The sequence below is a fragment of the Bombina bombina genome, chromosome 2 (assembly GCF_027579735.1).
Source record: "Bombina bombina isolate aBomBom1 chromosome 2, aBomBom1.pri, whole genome shotgun sequence".
Classification (NCBI taxonomy): Eukaryota; Metazoa; Chordata; class Amphibia; order Anura; family Bombinatoridae; genus Bombina; species Bombina bombina.
The window spans coordinates 127,327,031-127,351,463 of NC_069500.1; positions in this window are offsets into that span (position 1 = coordinate 127,327,031).

Consider the following 24,433-nt stretch of genomic DNA (forward strand, 5'->3'; position numbering starts at 1 on the left):
GGAAGGCACCCCTCTTAAAACAGGGGATCCCACCGGTGGTGGTACAGAGGCATCCAACTCCAAACTCACAGGTACAGGCTGAAGATGTTTTAGATTTCGACATGTGACTGTCCCTCCATCAGTAAGGACTACATAAGACCTTGGTTCTGGAGAGTATCCAATTACCGTAGCAGGCGTCTTCCATTTCTTCTCATCATCCAGTTTAATTCTGACACTTTGCCCCGCATTCAGCTCCTGCAAGGCCTCATAGAGTGTCTCCTGTTATAGAAGAATCAATAGCCCCTTTTTGCCTCTTCATCCCTCCTAAGGACGTCATCTCGAGGAATAGAGCCAGTTGGCTGGAAGACACCCACAGAGGGTAAGGTGGTGCGAATCTGACGTCCTAGCATCAACTGTGCCGGGCTAAAACCCGTGGCTTGAATGGGAGTCGCCCTATAGGACAAGAGGGCCAGGTACAATTAACTTTGTTGTTTGAACTGCCCTTTCAGCCATTCCATTGGCCTGCGGGTAATGTGGACTTGACGTGGAATGTACAAAACCATATTCCCTGCTGAAAGAACTGAACTCTGTGGAAGCGAACTGCATACTGTTATCACTCACCAACTCCATTGGTATGCCCTACCGGGCAAACAAGCTCTTGAGACGAGTGATAATGGCTTGACTTGTGATTTCATTCAAAGGTGCAATTTCCAAATACCTGGAATAGTAGTCGATCACGACTAGGTACTTTTTTCCATGCAGCTCGCACAAATCAGCAGCTATTTTCTGCCACGGGCCTGCAGGCAGCAGAGTAGAACTCAAGGGCTCCCTTCTCTGAGTAGGCCAGCGTTCCCAGCAAAAGGCACATTTTGACACATGGCTTGCAATGTCAGAACTGATCCCAGGCCACCATACTGCCGTAGCTGCCTTTTCTCTGCACTTTGTAATGCTCAAGTGGCCATCATGAATCCTGTTTAACATCTCCTGCCGCATGCTAACAAGAATAATAATGCAGTTCTTGGACAGCACCAACCCATCCAGCTCCGTGAGCTACAACCTTTCTGACTGGTAAGAACTTAAAGACATCCAGGCTGCCCAACTCTTGGGCCAACCTTCTTTTATGTATTTTATAACTTCTTGAAGGTCTGTATCTAAATATGTCTCCTTTCTTATTTGTTCTAGCTTCCCTGAAGAAATGGATTTGGAGGCAGAAATGAATCTACATACACCTTCACATCTGATTCCATTGAAGATTTTTCAGCAGCAGCCAGCGGGAGCCTGGAAAGTGTATCTGCCACAACCAGTTGTTTCCCGGCACATGCACTACCTGAATGTTGAACCTGAGCAGCCTCATTAGAAGTCTCTGGCATCTTAGGGGTGTTTTGTCAATATCATAGGAGTTGATTAGAGAAACTAGCGGTTTATGGTCAGTCTCCAGAATAAATTTCTCTAAACCTACTAGGTAACGCTGAAAGTGCTCACAGGCCCAAACTGCAGCCAGTTTTTGACTCAGCATTTATTTTGGCGTATTTTGACTCAGCAGCCATCAGTGTACGGGAACAGTAGGCAATGGGCTGTAGTTTGTTCTCATTCAACTGCAAGAGGGCAGCCCCTAACCCATAACAGCTTGCATCAGCACTAACCACAGTCTTTTTGGAAGGTTCGTAGAACCCCAACACTGGGGCAGACTCCAGCAGGGACTTGCATAAAAGATTCTTCCTGTGAAGGTTCCCAGACCCAGGCAACATCTTTCTTTAACAACTCTGTGATAGGGTGTAGTATTGTGGATAAATCTGGAAGGAACCTGCCCACATAATTTACAAGGCCCAATATTTGTCTCAGCTCATGTACATCAGAAGGACTTTTCATCTGTTCAATAGCACAAATTTTCTCGGGGTCTGACTTAATGCCAACCCCATTGATGATATGCCCAAAGTAACATAACTCAGGTTTCCTAAAATGGCATTTCTCTTTATTTAACTTCAGCCCGGACTCTCTAATATTCTGCAGCACACAGCTCAATCTCTGATCATGTTCCTCCAATGTAGACCCATACATTAAGATGTCGTCCATGACGACTGCCGTGCCCACGTGGTCTCTTAGGAGAGAACTCATTTCTCTTTGAAAGATTTCATGAGCAGAGGATATCCTGAAGGAGAGTCTGCAGAAGCAAAACCGACCTACTGGTGTAATAAAGGTAGTCAGTTTGTGGCACTTTGGATCTAGGGGTATCTGCCAGAAACCGCTGGAAGCATCCAGTGTTGAGAAGAACTTCGCCTAAGCCAATTTCGGAGCTATGTCTTCAAGTGTCGGCAGCACATATCTCTCTCTCTCTTCACCGCCTCATTCAGCCTTTTCAAGTCTACGCAGATGCATACTTTCACATTTTTCTTTGCAAAACGCACAATGGGTGCACACCAGTCAGTTGCTTCAACAACCTCTTAAAAAACTCCCATATTCTTCATACGCAGAAGCTCCTTCTCCACTTGAGGCATGAGCGGGAATGGAATTCTATGTGGAGTGGTAATGCTGTATGGGACTGCGTCACTTTTAAGTGATTTTCGGACTGGGTTGGAAATCAGTAGGCCCAATTCACCAAACATATCTTCGGAAATCTAATTCACTCTGGTGACTAGGCCCAAACCACAGGCTGCTTTTCTGCTCAATAGGTTGTTAACACACTGACCTCTAATCACGTGCACCCACATGGTGAATTTCCTTTGCTTGTACTCGCAGCTAGCAAGAAATTTCCCCGCACAATCAATGCGGCCACCAGGACTATGGACTTTTGTTGTAACTTTCGCCAGCTGAGGCTGTCGAGGCAGTTTTATGAACGCTGCAAGGGATATAACAGTGATGTCTGCTCCTGTGTCAATCTTAAAGGCAACTTTGGCTCCCATTACACTAAGAGTAACCCTCCAATCTTCATCTGGCCATTCAAAAACAGACCCTACAAAGGACACTTCTTGACCCTCCTGGTCACTATCCACCTGCATCTCCTTAATATATTCAGTCTTACACACCACTTCAAAATGGCCCATTCGGTTACATTTTCTACATCTTTTGTCTTTAGCAGGGCATATAACACTCTGATCATGAGTACGGTTGCACCGTGTGCAGCGGGCATGCTGCGCCCATCCGCTTCTGGGCCTATCTGTTGCCCTTGGTCTACCGCTCACACTGTGCCTTTCACTAGCAGCCCTCCTGAACTGCTGCACCAGTTCACTCTGGCGGGCCATCCTAATAGCTCCATCTAGTGTTATATCAGCCTCCAACTGTAGCTTCAATGAGACTTCAGCATCTACAATTCCTATGACTATTCTGTCTCTGATTTGCTCCTCTTTAGCAACACCAAACTCACAGAATTCAGCTAGTTCATACAGGCTGCGCACAAATGATTCCACAGATTCTCCCACACGCTGGGCACGCTTGTGAAAACAAGCCCTCTCATGAATCACATTTCTTTTGGGCACAAAGTGGGCACTGAGTTTGAAGTCAAATTCTTCCCCTTCTTGGAAAGTAAAGGCATTAAACACTGGCTCCACATCTTTCCCCATAGAGTATAAAAGAGAATTAACTTGTACTTCACCACTTTCATTGTCCAGCTTGGAAGCAATCCTGAAGCACTGAAACCGCTGACGCCATGTGGGCCAAGCAGGCTGAGAGAAATCAAAAGGCTCAGGTGGGGTAAACTTCAACATCGTCATCAATCAGGAAACAGAAGCGCAGCCAAGAACTTCTGACACCATGTCATGAGATGCAGGACACAGCAAAGAGGGTACAACACTATTTTATTGCAGAGCATGGAAGTATACATCTGGTACCATAGATCTCACTTAGTAACTGCGACATAGACAAACGGACCTAAGCCCCGCCCACATCCAGTGACATCACTTCCCACTCTCATCACAGCGGCTTCTGTGGATCTCCTGCTCACAATGATTATTGACCTTGCTTTACACATTAAGAGCTAGTTGAGCACAAAATATCGCTTCCACGAAAGCTTGCACTCAGCTTAGTAATACCAACACAAGCAAATGTGCGCTTTTATTACAAGTGAGGTGCAATGCAAACTTAACCTCGCGTTCGCATTGCACGGAAGCATTGCGCTCATGAGAGTGCACTTACATAGGCTCCAATGGGAGCCTCGTTCTCATGCAGTGATACACAGCATGAGAACCTAGCGCAGCAAAGAGGGTAAGTCGTGTAGCAATGGGCAGCATATGTAAATAAATATGTATATGAATATATACATATATATATGTGTTTATATGTGTATATATACATATTAACACATAAATACACATGTATATATTCATATTCATATATATTTATCGGGAACACACAGTCCTAATAGACCGCAATTTTAAAGGCACTTTGCTGTGCCGGTTTTTTTTCTAACACTCCACACCTGACAACTTTAGCCCCTTAAAACTGTTTTGTGCAGTTACTTTATAAAAAAAAAATATATATATATACAAATATGAGGTACATATGTCTAATATGTTCTTTTATCTTTTGTTTTGTAAATGTTTTATCAGTATTTTGTGTATAATTATTGGGCACAGCTGTGGTTAAAGTGTTATCACTTTGCTCTCTTATTGACAGTACTCTATGCAGTGCAAAATGATTTAGTTTCAGTCTTTTTGAAACCTCAAAACAACTGTTTTATTAATGTTTGAACGTATCATTGTGTTAACAGACTTTATAGAATTTTGCATTTTAGTACATTCCAGGGATACACCCATTGAAAAGCCTCTTTAGTGTATTTTGTTGTCTTCAGCCAATTATACCTCTTGCGCTGATTTAACCAGTTATTGTTCAAAATTTAGTAGGGTCAGACAAAGAGCACAATTTAAGTATGGCTTATAAACTATCCAGGTGTCTGAGCTTTACACCAAATTTCTCATGGTAAAATTATTCCAGGAATCTAATCCACATTGTAAAAATCTGCCCAGGCTTGGTATGGATGTCTTTGGGACAGCCATAAGCACTTTGTTGGCTTTAGGTATATATCTGAATGTTGTGGCAACTGGTAACTTATTTTACATTGGAAAAGAAGAATAAGATTAGAGACAACATTTTAACTGCCCTAAAAGTAAGCTTTTTATATGCATCAGGTAGCCCTCATATAACAAGCTGAAAGCAATACGTTTTCACTCATATAAAGCTGAACTTCTAATATTGCACGCTTGTTTACTTCTTCCCCATAGAGAAAAAAAGTGGGAAAAAAACCTTACTCACGCTCAAACCCGATTGCATTTTCATAAGTGCGCTAACTCAACAAGAAAATATGAATATTGTTCTTCTATGTTCTTCACATAGTAGAATATGTTCTATTTATTCATAAATACATATTTCTACATAAATCTGATGGTATTTTGGTACAATATAAATACCTATATCTATACATGATTATATATAGGTATAGATATATACAGATATATATAGGAATATCTATTTAAAAATAGAAAATATTCTGATATGTGCAGAACATTGTAATGTTACATATTTACATTAAACACAGACGGCTAGATCTGGAGTTTTGTCGGTAACGACCCGAAAAACTAACGCCGGCTTTTTTCTGGCCGCACCATAAAAATAACTCTGGTATTGAGAGTCCACAGAATGGCTGCGTTAGGCTCCAAAAAAGGAGCGTAGAGCATTTTTAACGCAGCTTCAACTCTCGATACCAGAGTTGCTTACGCAAGCGGCCAGCCTAAAAAACGTGCTCGTGCACGATTCCCCCATAGGAAACAATGGAGCTGTTTGAGCTGAAAAAAACCCAAACACCTGCAAAAAAGCCGCGTTCAGCTCCTAACGCAGCCCCATTGTTTGCTATGTGGTAACCCTTCCTACGTCTGCACTTAACACTCTAACATGTACCCCGAGTCTAAACACCCCTAACCTTACACTTATTAACCCCTAATCTGCCGCCCCCGCTATCGCTGACCCCTGCATATTATTATTAACCCCTAATCTGCCGCTCCGTAAACCGCCGCTACTTACATTATCCCTATGTACCCCTAATCTGCTGCCCTAACATCGCCGACCCCTATATTATATTTATTAACCCCTAATCTGCCCCCCACAACGTCGCCTCCACCTGCCTACACTTATTAACCCCTAATCTGCCGACCGGACCTGAGCGCTACTATAATAAAGTTATTAACCCCTAATCCGCCTCACTAACCCTATAATAAATAGTATTAACCCCTAATCTGCCCTCCCTAACATCGCCGACACCTAACTTCAATTATTAACCCCTAATCTGCCGACTGGAGCTCACCGCTATTCTAATAAATGTATTAACCCCTAAAGCTAAGTCTAACCCTAACACTAACACCCCCCTAAATTAAATATAATTTACATCTAACGAAATTAATTAACTCTTATTAAATAAATTATTCCTATTTAAAGATAAATACTTACCTGTAAAATAAATCCTAATATAGCTACAATATAAATTATAATTATATTATAGCTATTTTAGGATTTATATTTATTTTACAGGTAACTTTGTATTTATTTTAACCAGGTACAATAGCTATTAAATAGTTAAGAACTATTTAATAGCTAAAATAGTTAAAATAATTACAAAATTACCTGTAAAATAAATACTAACCTAAGTTACAATTAAACCTAACACTACACTATCAATAAATTAATTAAATAAACTACCTACAATGACCTACAATTAGCCTAACACTACACTATCAATAAATTAATTAAATACAATTCCTACAAATAAATACAATTAAATAAACTAGCTAAAGTACAAAAAATAAAAAAGAACTAAGTTACAAAAAATAAAAAAATATTTACAAACATAAGAAAAATATTACAACAATTTTAAACTAATTACACCTACTCTAAGCCCCCTAATAAAATAACAAAGCCCCCCAAAATAAAAAAATGCCCTACCCTATTCTAAATTACTAAAGTTCAAAGCTCTTTAACCTTAACAGCCCTGAACAGGGCCCTTTGCGGGGCATGCCCCAAAGAATTCAGCTCTTTTGCCTGAATTTTGAGCCAATAGAATGCGAGCTCAATCTGATTGGCTGATTGGATCAGCCAATCGGATTGAACTTGATTTTGATTGGCTGATTCCATCAGCCAATCAGAATATTCCTACCTTAATTCCGATTGGCTGATAGAATCCTATCAGCCAATCGGAATTCGAGGGACGCCATCTTGGATGACGTCCCTTAAAGGAACCGTAATTCGGCTAGTAGGCGTCGGGAGAAGAGGATGTTCCACGTTGGAGGTCTGCAAGATGGATCCGGAAAAAAGAAGATTGAAGATGCAGTTGATAGAAAACTTCATCCGGATCATGGACCTCTTCAGCTCCCGCTTGGATGAAGACTTCATCCGGATCATGGACCTCTTCAGCTCCCGCTTGGATGAAGACTTCAGCCGGATCATGGACCTCTTCAGCCCCCCGCTTGGGCTTGGATCAGGACATCGGAGGAGCTCTTCAGGACGGATCGGTGAACCTGGCAGGGTGAAGATAAGGTAGGAAGATCTTCAGGGGCTTAGTGTTAGGTTTATTTAAGGGGGGTTTGGGTTAGATTAGGGGTATGTGGGTGGTGGGTTGTAATGTTGGGGGGGGGGATTGTATGTTTTTTTTTACAGGCAAAAGAGCTGAATTCTTTGGGGCATGCCCCGCAAAGGGCCCTGTTCAGGGCTGGTAAGGTTAAAGAGCTTTGAACTTTAGTAATTTAGAATAGGGTAGGGCATTTTTTTATTTTGGGGGGCTTTGTTATTTTATTAGGGGGCTTAGAGTAGGTGTAATTAGTTTAAAATTGTTGTAATATTTTTCTTATGTTTGTAAATATGTTTTTATTTTTTGTAACTTAGTTCTTTTTTATTTTTTGTACTTTAGCTAGTTTATTTAATTGTATTTATTTGTAGGAATTGTATTTAATTAATTTATTGATAGTGTAGTGTTAGGTTAATTGTAGGTAATTGTAGGTAGTTTATTTAATTAATTTATTGATAGTGTAGTGTTAGATTTAATTGTAACTTAGGTTAGTATTTATTTTACAGGTAATTTTGTAATTATTTTAACTATTTTAGCTATTAAATAGTTCTTAACTATTTAATAGCTATTGTACCTGGTTAAAATAAATACAAAGTTACCTGTAAAATAAATATAAATCCTAAAATAGCTATAATATAATTATAATTTATATTGTAGCTATATTAGGATTTATTTTACAGGTAAGTATTTATCTTTAAATAGGAATAATTTATTTAATAAGAGTTAATTAATTTCGTTAGATGTAAATTATATTTAATTTAGGGGGGTGTTAGTGTTAGGGTTAGACTTAGCTTTAGGGGTTAATACATTTATTAGAGTAGCGGTGAGCTCCAGTCGGCAGATTAGGGGTTAATAATTGAAGTTAGGTGTCGGCGATGTTAGGGAGGGCAGATTAGGGGTTAATACTATTTATTATAGGGTTAGTGAGGCGGATTAGGGGTTAATAACTTTATTATAGTAGCGCTCAGGTCCGCTCGGCAGATTAGGGGTTAATAAGTGTAGGCAGGTGGAGGCGACGTTGAGGGGGGCAGATTAGGGGTTAATAAATATAATATAGGGGTCGGCGGTGTTAGGGGCAGCAGATTAGGGGTACATAAGGATAACGTAGGTGGCGGCGCTTTGCGGTCGGCAGATTAGGGGTTAATAAGTGTAGGCAGGTGGAGGCGATGTTGAGGGGGGCAGATTAGGGGTTAATAAATATAATACAGGGGTCGTCTGTGTTAGGGGGAGCAGATTAGGGGTACATAAGGATAACGTAGGTGGCGGTCGGCAGATTAGGGGTTAAAAAAATGTATTCGAGTGTCGGCGATGTGGGGAGACCTCGGTTTAGGGGTACATAGGTAGTTTATGGGTGTTAGTGTACTTTAGAGTACAGTAGTTAAGAGCTTTATAAACCGGCGTTAGCCCAGAAAGCTCTTAACTACTGACTTTTTTCCTGCGGCTGGAGGTTTGTCGTTAGATGTCTAACGCTCACTTCAGAAACGACTCTAAATACCGGAGTTAGAAAGATCCCATTGAAAAGATAGGATACGCAATTGACGTAAGGGGATCTGCGGTATGGAAAAGTCGCGGCTGAAAAGTGAGCGTTAGACCCTATTTTGAGTGACTCCAAATACCGGCGGTAGCCTAAAACCAGCGTTAGGAGCCTCTAACGCTGGTTTTCACGGCTAACGCCAAACTCCAAATCTAGGTCATAGTTAAAACCTTTATTAAAAAAGAAAATTGCATAAATATGCTTTTACGTGTTTTCCTCTACTTGACAGCAATGGGCTCCAATGCACTTATAGATATGTCTACATAAGTGTAGATAGGCATTTATGTGTTTATATGTGTATATATGTCTGTAAATACAAATATACACATACAAATAAATAAATAAATACATATATACACACAAATAAACACACACACACATATATATATATATATATATATATATATATATATATATATATATATGTAGGGATTGCCCTCTGATGAAGTGAGACGTTCACGAAACACATAAGAGCGGAGTTACGAACAGCGGTGATGTCACTTCCGGTTCTCAAGGTCCATGCAATGCGGACACAACAGACCCCGGAGCTGCCTCTTGCACCTCTAACAGGATTAACACAGATCGCTACAGAGGAGTGAACTATTTACTACCAGAGGCTGTATGGGTAACCTTCTTAGCACACTGTTCCTTGAGGGACAATCTATGCATGGCATATGAGAGTAATACTCCAAGTGCAATTTATACAGCAATAGTAACTTTTCTATTTTGTTTTGCGGACTATATTAGAGTTCAAAACACAAACACCAGTATCTTATCTGCACTACCATTAAAGATTCTTTTTTTTTTATCTTATCTGCACTACCATTAAAGATTCTTTTTTTTTTTTATCTTATCTGCACTACCATTAAAGATTCTTTTTTTTTATCTTATCTGCACTACCATTAAAGATTCTTTATTTTTCTTTGTATATAAATACTTTATATATTTTTATATGAATATCTGCACCCCTCTTTCGTGTATTATAGTTAAAAATATTAGTACACCACGCTCTACACTCTTAGGGGCCGATTTATCAAGGGCGGAACGGCCTTCAGGTTCGCCGGAAACAGCAGTTATGAAGCAGCGGTCTTAAGAACACTGCTCCTTAACTGGTCCTCTGCTTCTGAGGCTGGGGACATCAATCCGCCCGATTCTATACAATCGGGGTGATTGACACCCCCTGCTAACGGCCAATTGGCAGGGGGCGAAATTGCACAAGCAGTTCACCAGGACTGCTTGTGCAATGATAAATGCCGACAGTGTATGTTACCGCGTATCATGTCCGCCAGACAATGATAATTCGGTCCCTTAGTAGGAAATTACAAAAGGACACAGATTGTGGAATATCATCTTTACCACAGTGTGGAAATACTTCCTACCCACACATGTTGCCTCATATGATTAAAGTAACACCAGGTGAGCAGTTTTCATATTCAAGCACAGAACGCTTCAGTTTTGGATTTACTACACTATAAGTCTCTCTTTTTTGTTCCCTTTTTCTCCTTGTCTCCTGTTTCCCTCTGTTCATGATTCTTTTTGCTCTGATTCATCCCCCTCAAGCGCAGTCCATACTCTAAACACAGAACATTTCTTTCACAAAAGACTTCCTCCAAAGGTGGCATTGAAGGACTGGTCTTATCTAGGACAGCAACACAGGGGTCTTTTAACTTTATAATTCTTATTTTAGCCGAGATTTCTAGTAATAGAGTTTAATATCTCAGACTCATTGATTTTTACATGGTATTAGAAACACTGGTGCCTATTTAACAAAAGGTCTGTCGGACCTGATCCGACATGCGGATCAGGTCCAACAGACCTCGCTGAATGCGGAGAGCAATACGCTCTCCGTATTCAGCATTGCACCAGCAGCTCTTGTGAGCTGCTGGTGCAACGCCGTCCCCTGCAGATTCACGGCCAATCGGCCGCCAGCAGGGCAGTGACAATCAACCCGATCGTATTCGATCGGGTTGAATTGCGGCGATGTCTGTCCGCCTACTTAGAGCAGGCGGACATGTTATGGAGCAGCGGTCTTTAGACCGCTGTTTCATAACTGGTGTTTCTGGTGAGCCTGCAAGCTCGCCAGAAACACGGACCATCAAGCTCCATCCGGAGCTCACAACACTTAGGATATCTAGCCCTATAACCACTTCCTACAACTTTCTACATATATATACATGTATATAGATATATTCATATACATACATATACATATTTAGACTTGTATATGTATGTATCTCTGTGTTCAAGTCCCTTGCAGCCTTTTTTTTTCTTACACCTGAGACCTCATATCTTTGAGCCCTTATAACTTGTTTTTTGTGCGATTTTTTATTTTTTATTTTTATTAAATAGTGTTATCAGTGTAGCTGTGCTTTTTAATCTACTTGTCATGTTATTTGTGACACTTTTTTGTTTTGCAAAACAGTTAACCAGAGCTCTGAGGATATGGTAATTATTCCAGTGTAAATCGCAATTACGGTCAGATGTGCACGTTTTCTTTCAACTTGTGATACGAGCGCTAAAGCAGACGCATGCAAACACCCCCGATAAACCCCATTTCACTTGCACTGTTAGCTCACCACTTGGAATCTGGCTTTTAATGTTTTGTATATAATGAGGGAAAATAACAATGACTCTTTGGTCGAGAGCAGAGTGAGCTGTGATATTTAATCCATTGGTGGGCAAGTACTCCAATATTCTGATTGAAAACGATTATTAAATACTATATGAACATCACATACTGATTTTACTATGCTAAATTAAACATGTTATGGGGATAAAATGAAAAGAAATAAAAACTCCAGCGTTTAAAATAAACATGAGAGGAGTTACTTAGTGATGGGTTTCAGTTTAATGGGGACAGGCGGTAAAAAAATAATTTCTCTGGCTTTCACATGTAATGATGATTAGTAATAAATATAAAAACCACAATAATGTGGTACACACAAAAAGATATACTTAAACATAAAATAAAATGTGCAAAAAACCACACACACAAATAATAATGATACAGACCAATATACTGTACAGGAATATATCTAAAGTAAATGAGTCCTTTAATGCTAATGGTAACAGTCCCTCAAATACAGAAAGTTAATGTGATGTTCCTTAAAGGCAAAGAAAGAAACCCATAATAGTGTGACACTGTTAAAATATTCAATCCTCAAATGGACAGAAGGCAGACTCAGAATACTCACATTTGTTAGAGCTTCAACAGCTCTAGATAGAGCTTATTATCTGGAGCTGTAATGATAATTAGCCATAAATGTGCAAAAAAACAATATGTGACTCCGATCATAAAAATGGGAATCACCTCTTTCAAATGAAGATAACATGAACCCATGAAACTCAAGTTATTGATTTTTAAAACATTGTTGATGTTAAAATAAATACAGAAATTAAAATAATTGGGGGAAAGGAAAATGTCACCATCTTTAAGAAAAATAACACACAAAACATCTTATTTTACTAGTGTAATTTACTTTATTAAAATGTGTTTTAACATTATAAAACTGTAAATATAAATTGGTCTTTCTCGCAACCCAATAGAGACATGTTATTTACTGGTAGGTAGATTTCCTCTGGGAAGTGGATAAGAAAAGCTACCCAGAAGTATGCAAAAACCTACTTTTACTGTTCCTTTTGTGCTTGAGCTTCTACCGATTTAGATTCAGGCGGGCTGAGCTGGAGCTCTGCTCCTGTATAAACACATGAAGAGTCTAGCTATATTTTGATAAAAAATTGGGATCCTATATTTTACCTTCCCAGTGACCTTAACATACAGGCACCATGTACACTTGAGAGGTGTACCTCTGGGGATTTTTGGATTGTTCCTTACTATCATAGGGTAGTTACCTCCTTCTGGTTGACCCTTACCCATTAAACTAAATCATGTACGTAAAAAGATAAATGTATTCTGTTTTTCAGATTATAATCCCTTTATATTCTGTTCTTATATTGACTGCCAAAGGTTCTAGTGTAATGCCAAATAAAAGAGGAGAGAGGGGACCGCCTTGTAATATGCCTATTTTTATCTTTATTCGTTAATATATTGTTGATGCTTAAAGAAGTATTTTCTGAAACCCCTTTTCATATAAAGTTTTGAAAAGGCGATACCAGGCTTTTTTATCGAAAGTCTTTACAGCGCTTATTGTGATAATTGCTGCTTCAATTAAATTTATAGTAGCTGCATCTAATTTTTTATTAGCTAAGTTCTGTATTAATGTTATACACATACCCAGGTTCGTCTTCATTAATGATATTACTTAAAACCAGCTGTAATCTCATCTTGAAAATTAAGAAAATTAGCAATTATAGGTCTGCAGTGAGACACCTTTATTCTTTTTTTATCAGAGCAAATTCTTTGTGCTAATTCAACCAATAATGTGATATTTCTAGATGTTAGATTAAGAAAGGTCGGAAGTTGTCAAGAAAAAATATCAGGACTTCAGGTACATCTATAATCCTTATATTGCTTATGCAAGATCTAAACCTTCTCATTTAGTTTCCATTTCAACAATCTGACTTTGTATATTGCCCTTGGTTGTCATTGGAATCTGAAATTCTTTGTCCTTCTTTAGCAAATCGTTCTGCATATACCCTAACATTGGCCTCAATCACAGTCTATTAGCAGCTGTGTTTTTTCCAAAGAGTCTATTTGCACACATTTTAAACACCCTGAAATGGCCACTGGAGACACTCTAAAGTTTTATTAACATGCATTAATGCGCCAATCATCTCTATTGGAGAGGCTGGATATAGTCAACAGGGCTTACATTTACATATGTATAGGGCCATATACATATGTACAGATAATTCCGAAAGAACCAGCGAGTCATTCAAAGCACAAATAAAACAGTTTAATGCTAGAAACTCAAGGTAATGAACAGAGTATAAAAACAACAGCGTGCACAGGTGGTGTCTAACGCGTTTCGGCCCACAAGCCTTATTTATAGACATGGAGTACAGACATATCATCATCATTTAAATAGGCTGTAAACCAATTAGTTAAAGTGCATGCTGAATACCATTGGCTGTGTGTCAATTTACAAATTGGAAGGGATTGGCTTTATTAACTCATGTTGTAAAGTTGATTTCAGTATACTCAATTATACTCAGTTATTCTAAATCTATATTTTAACTAACCATAATAGGTTGTTAGTATACAAGTAATGTATTTAAAGCTTTACATATATAGTCCTTAAGAATAGGACAAATAGCCAACATACTGGAGTATATTCTACTAACAAACAGGTGATGAGTGTGAATATAAGTCAAGAAAGTTAAAGAGCTCAGGGTAATACAATAGTACAATGACTTCAAACATGTAAACTAAAAATTATTAGTAATACTGTACAATATGTTCAACATAGTAACATTATGAGAAATGTATCATATATACAATTAGAGTACTATAAGTCTCACTGATGAGTTAGGATACGATTAGGGGGATGGGTTGACTAAGCTAAAACTGGAAACCACTAGGAGAAAACACATACCAAAAGCTGCCAAAAATTAATGACATCGCCCTCTATGTTTAAACCCAGTGGCCTCCTAGTTTGTACCTGAAAGATCCAAAAGGTCTCTCTGTAAAGAAGCCACCTGATCCTGTCACTTCTCCTAGGCTTAGGGCAAACAATCTCAATTACTTGCCAGTTTAGTGAGGAAACATCCTGTTTAAGAGAGCAAAGCACATTTGAAAATAGAAGTTAATTTAAAAGTGTCTTAAAATGATATGCTCTATCTGAATCATGCAAGTTTAATTTTGACTTTCCTATTCCTTTAAGGTGTTCCCTATTATGGGTCCTAGCTTCCCTTGTGGTACAACCTGTGTATTGTAACTCACACTGTGAGCATTCAATCAAATAAACTACATATGTACTACGACAAGTACTATAACTGTCATGATGGTATTCCTTCTGTGTGTTTCTTGATTGAGAGGTAGAACCTACCCTTGTGTATGAGCAAGCTATACAATTACCAACATTGCATCTGTAGTTTCCCTTACAGTTAACCAACTGCTTGTATTGATCTTTTGTTTCCTTAGCAAGCTTGGAGCCAGAATGTTTCCAATGGTGCAACCCCTCCGAGATACGAAGCTGCAACTGCTGGAAACATACTCCTTCAAGCTATTCTCCGCTGTCACAATGGGTAGATGTTTTTTAATTATTTCATATATCTCATCAAATTGTAGGCTATAGATGGTTCAAAAAATGGGTCTATTATAATCAAATCTGCTCTGCCTGCATGTGCTTTGGTCACTGATTTAGGGAACTTCTTTCCATATGGGTTACCTCAAAAAGTGCTCTGTTTAGGGTCTTAAGTGAATAACCCCTCTGTAGTAAAGATTGTTTGAATTTTTCACTTTCTATGAGAAAATCTGATGTCTCTGTACAATTGCGCTTAATATGCATGGACTGCCCTTTAGTCCTCCAAATCCAGTGGGTCTTGGGTGACTGCTCCTGGCATGTAAAATTGTATTAGACATTATAGGTTTTCTGTACAATGAACTCCTAATCTTACCTGTCTCTGATTCACCACTTAAGGTAATATCCAAGTATGGAATCTTGTGTTTCTCAAAATGATAAGTAAATTGCAGGCCTACACTGTTGTTATTTAGATGATTAACAAAATGTAAACCCTCCTTTTCAGATCCCTTCCAGATGAAGAGGAGGTCGTCAATATAGCATTTATAGACTTTGATATTGTGTCTGAAAGGATTGGCCTCTCCAAAACGTGGGACCGCTCCCACCATCCCATAAAGAGATTGGCGTAGGCTGGCGCAAACTTTGCGCCCATGGTAGTCTCACGTCTCTGGAGGTAAAAATCTCCTTCAAATTGAAAACAAATGTGTGTTAATAAAAATTCAAGGACCCTGCAAATACACGACCCCAAGGTAGGGCTGTAATTACTGGAATGTTCAAGTTGGTCAGCCACTGCTGTTAGCCCCAAATTGTGTGGGATACCTGACTATAAACCAACTACATCTATAGTAAGCCAGGAGCAGTAGTCATCCCATCCTATCTTATCCAAGTTAGACACCAAATTTTTGGTGTCATGTAGATAAGAGGGCAGCTGGAAAACTATAGGTTGAAGCAATGATTCCACCCAGCTGGACAGATGCTCGAACAGGGATCCAATTCCAGAGACAATCAGTCTTCCCCTCACCTCCTCCAAGGATTTATGTACCTTGGGGAGGTGATGGAAGATCAGAATCACGGGACTAGAGACCAATAAGAATTGTATGTGTCTGAGTCAAAAACTCCTTCATGGAGTCCATCATCTAACAGATTTAAGAGCTGTTTCTTAAGTGGCTCAGTAAGATTTCTGGTAAGTTTAGTATAGACCTCCTCATCTCCCAATTGTCTCATGGCCTCAGTAATGTATGCAATTCTGTTGAGTATGGCGATGCTGCCCCGTTTATCAGCCAGTTTGATGACATGTCATCAATGGCTTTTATATTTAGTAGCGCCTGTCTTTGTTCTGGCTGTAAATTGGGCAGACATCTATCATGTTTCCTTGATAGCATACCAGGTCCTCCTCCACTCTGTGATGAAAGGCCTCAAGAAATAGGTATCCCTCACAGGGTAGAAGATGGATCTGGGTTTAAAATTTCCATGTGTATTTTTTTGGTAGGTAGGGTCTATATCTTGATGTGCTCCTAGTTCATCCATTGCTATGTAATTACCACCCTCAGGGAAGTCAGAAATGTCAAAGATTTGTGGGAGATTCCTGGACACCGAGTCACTGGTATCACTCTCTATATCTGGGCTGAAATCTATGCCCTCGCCCTGTGTTCAGAAATACTTTTTAAGTGTCAGGTCTCTCACAAGTCTATTGACATCAGTTATTGTCTCAAATAGATTAAATGACCTAGTAGGGACAAAGCCTAATCCCAGGCTTAAAATTCTGTTTCAGAGGATGTCAGAACCCTACTGGATAGGTTAATCCCCTTCAAATCTGGTATTTGTTGCATTGTGACCTCCCTCTTTGGCCCCTTTTGTAGCGACCTCTTCCTATGGATCCTCCTCCTTCCCTTTGATATGTCTCCTGTTAAAAAACCTGTTCTCTTTGTGTACTAGTACTCTGGGAGGCATCAATTCTAGATGGTCTACTATCACCATCAGTATCGCTCAAGAACTCATGTATTAGACAGAGTATTTGATGACCGACCATCTGATTTATTATTTTTACTTTGTTGTCTGGTCATAACATGATCTGGTCTAAGAGTACCCCTACCCCGTGTTGACTGTTAAAATTACGAATTATGCCCTTTGGTGTCGATAGGGTCATCCTCACCACAAGAATCACTTCTGGCTGAGTGTGTGGCTGTTTCCTTGTCTGTAACATCAGTATCAGAAAAAGTTACCTTTTTATCCGATTTGGGTAGTCTACTATTGGACCTAGACCTATTTCTTCTATGGCTATTTCTATTGTGCCATGTGTATACCTTGTTATTTATGTAATCCTCATTGTCCCTTTTAAACTTTCTGAGTTTGAATTTGTCTAATTATATAGAGTTTTGAGACTGTTTCACTTAGTAACTTATCAAGATCATTATATTTGGAGTGTTCTATGAACCAGCTTAATTGTGACTAAATTGACTCAAATTCTGTTCTGATCTTAACTAGTTGAGTTTCCTTATATTTAATTATTAGCAACATCAGTTTTTTGGAACAGTCACTTAAAATGTCATTCCAAGTAGAAATAAAATAATGGTCATCCACTTGGAAGGTCGGAAACTTATTCAGCCTCAAGCCTCTGGGAATTAAATCAAGCTGTAGGTATTTTTCCAAGGCTTTTTATCCCACCGGGCTTTGTATTCTTTCAATAGAATTTTCTCAAGCCACAGAAAAGTCTCACTGATACCCAAAACCTCACTCTGTTTGACAAACATGTCTTCAAGGGTTAGTCTGTCCACATCCTAATCAGTCAATGGCATTAAAGAAAATAAATTACATTATATGAATGTCAAAAATAATACTTTGTCGGGGGAACTTCCGGGCAGCGGCCATGATCAGTCGCATAGCTGCATGCTGCTATAGCTTTTCTCAGACGACTTTACAAATACATCCCTCAGCAGATTGATTCATGTAACTTTTTACAAGAGCTGTCTTAGATCTTGGAAACTGTAACTTTTTTGCCCAGAAACTACAAGAATTGCTGGTGGCATCAGTGCCTGGAGCCATTTCAAGAACTCAGCCGTCACTATACCCCCCCCAGCAGAGCGCCTTTGGCCCTGTCGTTAAGCTGAACCATGTGTGCTTTACTCAATATACGTTCAACGGGGATCTCATAGCTATTTTGATCGGATGGAGCCCAGAGAAACTATCCTACATGAAAAGATCGAAATCATTGTGAGCGAACATTTCTCGCGGCTTGAGAGTACATTAGCCGCAGCTTGGAGTAATTACGGTGATCCAGATAATCAGAACAGCATGGACTCTGTTACCATAATAGCGCCTATATTGGAACTCACCAAAAATAATGGAAAACTTTCTGTTACATTACAGACTAACTTGTGTAATAGGCTGCTCACAGCCTATTACACAAGTTACTTAGATAGAGCAAGTGACAAATGTCACTTAGATAGAGCACTGCAAACACCTCATCCTAAGATAAACATATCGAAATCGAGCGAAACTTTTGCTGCTCTACACCCGGATTCCATAATGGCTCTGATTTACTCTACGTTGAGGAGTCAGACAGTTCAGTACATTAATATACTGTCAGCCACTTCGATTATACAGACAGTTGCGTCAAATACGAAGGATAAAGCGTGGATACCTAACGTAGTAGAGGTCCCAGGCCTTGGTCTCATCCCGCAAACTGCATCTGCAAGGACACTAATTTGCGGCCAACTACTGAATGGGGACATGTACCTTCACACAGCCAGGAATACATAAGCCTACTTTGCGGACTCTGGTCTCCTAAAACCCATGATAATATGTTGAGGATTGGTGTGGGCTAACTACCAACTTGTGCAGAATATGGTGGTTTGTGGTAGACCTCTGCAGTTTATCAACTATTAGAACACTTTAAGGTCCCATAGACTCTTAACCCTATGATAAAGAATCTAGTTTGGACTAGTTTACCCCTTCATTATAAGTTAAACGGCGATGATGCTGAGTATGTTTATGTCTAAGTTGAATAATGCCTATTTACGTTTTCATTGCCTTAACTAGTTATTGATCTGATATAGCACCTGTAATGTCATTATGCAGTTCTACTTTATACGTGTGACTATTTGTTCCTATCTCTACTTCAGTTGAATGTTTGCTCCAAGCGTTAAATGATCAATCCCTCATATAGTTATATGACAATCACTTTTAATATCGATTGTTTAGGTGTAGTAACATTACTTCAGTATAATTTGTTCAGCTATCTTTAAATGGGATCACAATTTGTATTTATCTTTTTATTTCTGCCAGTGAATTGGTGTTTTGGGGCTTTGCTGACTGCGGCCGGGGCAGCATGATCCTAAAACTATTGATCTATAAGAAGAAGACACTATATTTTGACCTAAGACTAGGATAGCTGGTCTATCAATGGTCTTAATCAAGGGATTCCAATTTGGCTTTATGATATGCTATGTTGCTAAGATTATATACTGTATCTGTATTTAGCTACTTAAATACAGCTCAGTGCACCCCTTAAATCTATAGCTCCCGCTATACAGGATACAAAACACAAGACATTTTAACCAACGTTTTTTTCCAGCTAATTACTAAATAGATAATTAATGATGCCTAGCTTCTGCCTCTTGTTGGACACATGAATATGCTACCTGGTTCCCCTAAATATCATAGAATCAGTTTATTACTACTGGTTTGATCTAACTATATGCTCCTACAGCTGGGTTCTTCCGAGAGATCACTACCGCTTGAAAGATAGCTTCCCTTCCCCCTTTTATACTAACTTGAACCTCTAAAATTAGAAATAGACGTTTATCATATGGGATCCAAAAGCGGTCCCCTACTGTTTATGGTTGTCTTCTGTAGCTTTATACACTTTGTAGTATAGTGAGGTCCAAAAGTGGCCTCAGATTCCATTTAGAGGACATACAATTAATCTGGCAAACATGATGTAATTTGATATCTTTTAAACCATGCCATATAACTATATTTTGTATATCTTGGCTATTCCAATATTGAATGTATAATTTGAAACAATTTCTGTATATGGAAGTTACTGAAATGCATTGACTATGTGCCGTGAATTAAACCTCAATAAAAAAAAATAATACTTTGTCAAATTACAAAGGTAATATATTGCCAAGCCTAGTGAACCTGCAGGAAAGTTAGAATCCAAATCTGGAAAAAACAAACAAACACAGTTTAATTCTGCTCAGGCTCTGAAAAAGAACAAACATCTACAACAGGTTGCAATAAGCGGTATTGTTAGTTGTCAGCTGAATTGACGCAAGCAAGTAGAGGTATTGTTAATTATCAATTGGACAGATGCAAGCATATAAGCATATAGAAATGAGAGAGTGAGAGAAAGAGTTGACCCAAGCTCAGGCCCTAACCAGATAATATACATATGTGGATGTGATGGCTACATGAATTCATGTACAGCTAAGGGGATCTGCAAGAAAAGTCATTTCACAACAACAACATCTACAAATTATGTTTTATTATATTAAATGTTTTCATATTTGAACTAGTTTTTATTGGTGACGTGCCTCGATGCACGCTAAGTCGAAACTTGTTCACGACTGTGCATACATTATTGAGCTCATGGTTATGAATGCATGTTCCAGTTTAAAAGTTCAATAATGAACTTTTATAGTCCCCTATAAAAAACCTGTTCATGAAGGTACTATCTTATTTAAGGGTCTTTTAGAAACATGCAAAGCAGCAAGGCAATGAATCATGATTCACAGTTTAAAAGAAGTTAAAATCCTGTAAAAAGAAAAAAGATATTTTATATGCTTTGCATAGAAACTAGTAGTTGACATTTTGTACTTAGTCCACGGCAAAATGGAAAAGGGCCCTTTAACAAACAATAGAAATAAATACTGTTTAAAACAATCCTTGCAAAGGTTTCTAAGTGATCATACAGAGATAGAAAAAAAAATATGATTTTAATAACACCAGTGCTGTTAGTGACAATCCCAACAGTGCCAATATGGCTTACAATCAAATATTAAAAAATGAAATACAATAAAAAACCATATATGTAAATGTTGTTGTCCTGAAGTGACTATAGAAGTGTGTCCATTATGCCAAGATAGGTATTCATATTGATTCTGAGTGTTGAGGATGTATTGTGAAAATAGGGTAATATTGCACATGCAAATGAGCATTTCTTTGCACGGTGAACAAAAGGGCTACATAAATAGAGCTTTGTTGTAACCTTAAGAGGTGTGAATGGGCTATTATATTGTGAGACCTCCCAGTTTCTATTTTGAAAAGAGGTTCTTTGCACAAGAAAATACCTTTTTGGGTTGAAAATTAATTCATGGCACTGGGTTTTTAACAAACGATATGTTATAGCATTGTAATCACTTGAGAAACTCATTTTCGTGAATAAATTGACGTAAGATTGTGGTCGACCCCACTATTTGTATGAGTGTCAATGCCTATCTAGTTTAGGCGTAAGTCATCTCATTATTTTTTTAGCATAACTGATCATTTATAAAGAAGAGAGTTTAGTTTTACTATCTCCATTACTAATATTGGAAAGGTTATTTTTTGGTAGGGATTTTCTTATAAGTTGTTTCTAGATTCCATTACAGTAGTTTTACTATTACCATTTATAACAGCTGGCTAAGCATCATGAGAAATTTAGTTCCAAAACCTCTGTAGGGCCAAGTTTGAGGATGTCTGATTTATAACATACTTATCCAATCAACATACTGAACAACATACTGAGCAAATCATCAACTTTTTGAATTTTTTTCCTCTTCTTCCCCCTATTCTACTTATACCCCTTCTCTTTATTTTTCTTCCCTTAATAAATTCCCTTCCTTTGCTTCCCTTAATAAATTCCCTGTTTTTCTTTTAATTTTGTGAATTTATCATACTGTAATTATGTTTCAGATAACAGTCAAAATTAAACCAGTACAAAAGTTAACAGACAAAAAGAAACAAGCTTAAATATTATTAATATAATACCGTTTATGGCAAAAAAAGTATGAAGCCACCACAACTAATTATTGAGGTGTTTTAGCCAGACTTATTGCTAACAAGGGCATACAATCCTGTACATAGCAATGAAATCTCCATATATAAACATTGGCTCTACAACAAGAATTACATTTTTTTTTAAACGTGGCATCATAGGATGCCACCTTTGCCACAAGTCTTTTCTAAAGATGGATTATAATTATTATCATGCTAAAACATGGGTCTAATATGCAAGGTCACAATTATGGGAGAAAAAGGGATAGAGGACCATGCCAAGAGTTTCACTGTTGTAAATCAGGTCTCATGAAGGTGATCTAAAAAGCAACTGGGCTTGTAGGCTTACATGCTAAGGGGGTTCAAGGGGATAACTAAAGGAGGAGAGGAACTGAACAGTAGAGTCTTTAAAGAGCACTTGAAAGTTTGAAAATTAGGGGAGAGTCTTGTGGAGCGAATTCCACAAAATTGGGACTGATCTGGAGAAGTCTTGTAGACTGGAATGTGAGGCGGTAGAAAGGAGGAGAGAAGTAGGTCATGAGTAGAGCAAAGGGAATGGGAGGGAGAGTATCTGGAGATGAGGTTGAAGACATATGGTGGAGAAGTGTTATTGAGAGCTTTTAATGTCAGAGTCAGGATTTTGTGTTTTTGTTCTTGTGATTAGAGAAAGCCAGTGAAGGGACTGGCAGAGAGATGCAAAAGATGAGGAGTGAGGTGTATGGAAGATCAGCCTTGATCTTCAGATGCATTGGCATTTATTATTTTTGTAAGGGAGATAAATGGTAGCTAGGAAGGCCAAAGAGGATGGAGTTTCAATAGTCAAGGTAGGAAATGATGAGAGAGTGGATTCAAGTCTTAGTAGTTGTGTCTTGTGTGAGGAAGTGGCAGATTTTGGAGATGTTTTTAAGGTGCAGGTGGCAGGAATTAGCCAAAGACTGGATGTGGGGAGTGAATGCTAGATCTGAGTCAAGTGTGACCCCAAGATATTGGGGTTGGGGTAATGATTTTTTTTATCAACAGTTAGAGAAAGTTGATTGGTGGGAATTTGGAAGAAGGGGTAGAATAAGGAGCTCAAATTTGAAGAGATTTAGCTTAAGGTAGTGAGAAGACATCCAGGATGAAATATTAGAAAGACAGCTAGTGACACAAGTTAGTAAGGAAGGCAGTGCAGAGAGGTAGATTTGGGTAAAGATAGAAATTTAGTAACAGATATAAAGATATATATCTTGTTTGCATGAATGCTCCTCCCTCACTTAAATATGGGGTATGAAGCAAATGTTAACTTACAGTGTTTCACCAAACTATACTCAAGTATTTATAAGAAAAAAATGTTAATAGACTGATCTATATTGCCTTATGCTCTCCGGAAACAAGGGGCATCAAGCTCCATACAGAGCTTGATAAATCGGCCCCATAAACATTAATCTACTACATTTCTAAGTATATTATTTGGATTTTAGGGACTCGCTTCCCAAATGAGCCTCATATCATGGTAGAAATCCAAACGATTGGTAGAGAAGTAAAAATATCTTTCTGAGGACTTCCGGTGGGCGGACCTAGAAGATGGCAGCAAGAACTTTTAGCTCTGCAGAAACCCTCATTTAATATCTGCAAATTTGCCTTTTTCTTCGCCATCTGCAACTCCCTTGACAGGCAAGCTGTCCGTCAACTTCTGGCAGATAGAAGCCTTTCAATCGCTTCTTCCCTGGAAGTCAGTTCATGAAAATAAAACTCATAAGGGATTGTGGAACAATGGACTTAGCAGGGGACATAGTTAACCAGATATCCTCTGTCTTCCTGCCTAAGTTTGAGCAACTATTTGTAAGCTATGGAAGATTGAGAGATGCTGTTCAGGCAACGGAGAAATCGAATCCCACAAAGCCTGATGCTGTACATGGGACAATAACACCGCTACTGGCAGTCTCCCTGTGGCCCATTAGAACAACCTCTCAGTATCAACCACTACTGGACTGCGGCTCTCAGTGTGAGACCACTTGGACCGCCAATGTGCGGCCTGAAGTAAACCAATGCAGAGTTCCGCCTCATATAGAAGCTATATACAACGGAGCGGAGCCTAACGCGAGAGAATACACTCTGGATATCCCTGATATTGCAACACTAGAGGGGAGCTCGATAATATCATTGCGTGTGCACCTGATTGCAGCTATAGCCACAGGAGCCACTTATACCACAACTTCACAGGAGTTCTCCCGGGTCAGAATGCTGCAGTACGCTGTTCCTGCATGGGCTCCACAC